The following is a 4488-nucleotide window of genomic DNA, read 5'->3' as shown; positions in this document are numbered from 1 at the left end:
TGGACTGAAGAGCTTCTTACACAAGCTATGGGAAGTGATATGACTGAAGGAATGGTTGAGTGTTGGCCTTTTCTTCTCATAAAAATCAGACCAAGATCTTTTCTCAAGGTGGAGTGTGAGAGTGAAAGAGTGAGGTGGCCCTTTTGCTTTGTCTTTCAAGAACCTTCTAGGCTCTTCTTGTACAGATCTGGCCAGCCAAGTGGGGGTACAAAACTTAGCCATGAAGCAATCCTATGGTGACCAAATTCGTGGGCCTTAATGGGCCTAAACCGAATGGGCCTAAAATTTGGGGTTTAAAGAGGGTTTGGGTTGCTATCAAGCCCAAATCCAATATCACTTGGCCCAATCAATTTTTCAAGGTTAACAAGGTTGGATAATGATGTCATAACAAGGATTTGATTAATTAATAGCATATGGAAGTGATTTAATCAAGTGATTAAACACAATGCTAGAAATCGGATTAAAAAGGGTTTGGAGGCCAACTTTAGGGTCTGGGAAAACCATTTAGGGTTTTGGTTTCAACCAAGCTTTTGGGGTTTCAATTGGATTCCAATCATTTAGGGTTTTGCTAGGGTTGAAACCCTCTTTGGTCTGGCACAATTTGGTTGAACAGATGAAACACAACTTTGCTTAGGTGGCATGATCTCACACCTTGATTCCTTCACAAATCTATCTAATGGTTCTTCTTTGTGTCAAGTGTCTAATACCATTCACTAAGTGTGGCTAAAATCTTGCCAAGTGTCCAAATAAAACTTCTCTAACCTAATTTGGACATTCCACACTGTGATTTTGAAAACACTGCAATGGGTGTGCTTATCGAGGTTACTATTCACTCCAAAAAAAATACATAATAAACTTAGTACTAAAAATTTCTAAATATTCATATTAACTTATAGTGAAAATCGTTTAACGAAATTCAACCCTGAAGTGCCCCTAAAAAATAATTTCACAATTTCCAACAGACGTTTCGTCCGGAATTATGAAAATAGGATATTGTGCCATAAAATCCTAAATAATCCACTGAGTGTAATGGCGTAGACCATAATGCATTCTGACACTTCTAACCACCTCAAATAAATAAAACTCATATTTCTAGCAGCATAGTGAGTGATAACACTGACTATGTTGACAGACTAAAACCTATGCAATAGGTCGATTCGTAAAAACTTATGGGATTTTCACGAGATTCCTAAAGTCAATAGAAATTTCGCCAATGAATTTCTAGCGGGCTGTTACAAGACCTATGAAGACCCACGAACGACTACTCTCAAGATTTGTACACAGATTTTCCTTTTAGTAGCAAAATACTCTGAAACATGCACTTCTTTGCAAGTTCGTATTTTTTTCTATGTGATTTTGTCCAAAATTGGGTATTAACTACCTCTCTCATTTCAAATTTGAGAAAACATAAACATTGGTGAAATGACATCCATTATAATTGAAATATATAGGTATTTGTAACACTGACGAGCAATCTTTGGCAGATCATCGTTTCCGGCCCGAAACAGTCTTCTTCACAGCTCCCACCGAGACTAAAAATTGATCAAGAGATGAAAAAGTTTTAATGTCGTCTAGTCGGAGTCATCTGGGTTTTTGGAGCTGCAAAGATGATGGTCATGGTGATTGGGAAGGAAGTTTTCTTTGTGGAAGAAAATAAGAGAAGCTTAGGAGAGAAGTAAAAACAAGGTGGATGAAGTAGAGGGGAAAGAAAGTCTGTACGTTTTTTTATTTTTATAAATCGTCAGACGTGGCATAAAAACAAATTGACAATTACGCCGTTGTTTCCCACCGTGATTGTACGTAGAAGGATTGATATACGATATACGATATATGATATATATATATATAGATGATGATGAAGAATGCATTGAAGTTTTGGGGGAAGGCATTTATCAAATAAAAGTATACTTATAAGTATACTAATTGAGACATCAGATTCTTCCAGTAATTGAGTATAATGCATGCTGGCCTCTTCTTTAATATGGGCATTGTTACTATACATGTCTTCTAAAATAGACATACACTGCCGAAACTTTTTTATATTCGGTCATGGAGTTATTCTCTTTGTCTGACGTTTACTTTTATCAAAACGAATCTATAAATATCAAACACTACTGCAGTACACGTATTGCTATTATAACCTATTTAAATTTGAATATATAATTCCAGGCCAAAATGCAGCTAGCTAGCTACAAAGTACTCCTCTGATCAGCATATATATATAATATTGTGATGATCTATAAATTAAATTATATATATATTCTACTTTATTAACAATTAATTAATGATTATAATAATAGTACTGGTAAAACAGGACTAATCATGCATGCCAGTAGTTGAGATTAAAGATGATGATCAATGTTTGGTCACTTTCTCTGATACTAACCTAAGACTACTCATGCAAAATTAACATGCCGCCCCTAGTTGTTCTTTTTTTCATGATGGACTGGATGCATCAATCATATGTTTTTTTTTTATAGCTCGCATGCAGTGAAATCGATCACCATCAGTTGCAATATAGTGTGTATATATATATATATATATATATATATTTGAATGGCTTATATACATAGTTAGGCTTATAATATTACTTTTAAGTCGAAAGGAAAAATTAGAAAATTATTAAAAAAAAGAATTCACAGTGGAAGGAAAAGGTGCATGCATGCATGCATTAAAATGGTCAAAAAGGCCTGAGATGTGTAAGCCATGATGAATTAGATTCTCTTTCTTTTTTGATAAAGTCTTGATTAAATATGTATTATAATGAAAAAAAAATCATAATACAAAGTCTTAAATTTAGGCTTTACTTAAGGCCAAGGGGACATGACGTATTTTTCGTTAAAGATTTTCCATTAATTAATCGATCTAAGACACCATCTAGCTATCTACGTAGCCAGCTAGCCTGATATATAGATTCTTAATTAGCAACTTTCGTTGTCTCTCTCTAGCTAGCTAGCTAGCTCTCTCTTTTATCTTTCAGTTGGCACAAACATACAGTCATACACATGAGGCGACTGATAAAGAAGCTTTTGATCAACTAATTAAAAGAGTACTGGAAGTCTGGAAGCATGCTGATCATTCATTTGGAGTTACCAAAGTTGATTAATTATACGAACTTTTCTTCCTCTTCTCTTTTTATTTATTTGTATGATCTGTGGGCCGGGAAGGCACTGATTCAGGCATTAGGATTACGTAGTCTAGCCATTAGGGTTAAGATTAAGGGTATCAAATCATATTAGGATTGTATTTGTATTGTGTTAAAATATGTATATTATACCATATGAATCAGTCCAAACACGATCCATTAAATTTATCATATCAAAATCTCAAATCCTAACACGACCCATTAACATAACGGGTTGACACGACACAATTCATTTTGACCCATTAGTTAATATTACAAAATAATTTAACAAGATACGACCCAACTCGTTTATGTAAATGGGTTGAACAAATACAAAATTAATCAATTTGACCTGATTAAGTTTAACATAGTTTTATATAAATATTAAAATCATAATATTTATAAAAAAATATAAAACTAACTACAAGCTCAGAATTACAATCTAAACAATAAAAATAACAAAATTAAAATCTCAATAATTTTACTTTTAAATATAAAAGTATATTTATAATTTTAACTTTTTTAACGAGTCATAATGAATCAAAACGTTATCAATTCCTTAAATAATTGTGTCTTAACGGGTCAATTTGATTTAATTTAAATTTATTAAAAATTAAATTCAAACTCATTATTATCGTATCGTATTTATATTCATATTAGATTAACTAATCATGTTAGGTGTTATCACCATAAAATCAAGACCACACAATTAGGAAAAATCGTGTATGTACGTTGGATCATCAAGTTCCAACCACACACAATAACCCATATTGCTCATTTTTCAAAGGCTACATAACTGAGTCAGTCAGTCATGATGATCATGCATGGGATCATAATTAAGTGGGAAGTTCATACGGCCAGCTACCAAAGAGTACTACTAGTCTTCGAAATCAACACGTAGATCAAACAACCCATGCATGCATAATATCCCTTAAAGAATATATAGTAGCTACATAGCTAGCATGATCTTTTTCTTTGGATCAACGAGCGATCAAGATCAAAAAGAAATTGTAAAATGCAAAGAAGCCGAATGATAAGGTGCATTTGAGAGCATCGAATTAGCCATGCAGGGTCCACTCAGTTGGCGGGGAACATAAACCTAACTAACTAACTAACTAACTATATATATATATATATATATATATATATATATATATATACTAGCAGTGATTTAACATGCAAACGTTTACACATTTTTCTAATTAGAAGAAAAAATAAAATTCTTAAAAATAATGTATATATCCAAACCGTAAATAAAGTGTGACTCTTTTCCATAAGATTATACATGGGAATATTTTAGTAATATCGTCTAAAGAGTAAATTAAGAGCCATGTCAAAACGTTACATGCAAGCTAGTTGATCTA

Source organism: Juglans regia, chromosome 7, assembly GCF_001411555.2.
Source record: "Juglans regia cultivar Chandler chromosome 7, Walnut 2.0, whole genome shotgun sequence".
In the NCBI taxonomy this organism is placed as follows: domain Eukaryota; kingdom Viridiplantae; phylum Streptophyta; class Magnoliopsida; order Fagales; family Juglandaceae; genus Juglans; species Juglans regia.
The sequence above is the reverse complement of the archived record's forward strand: the minus strand, read 5'-3'. Positions refer to the sequence as shown.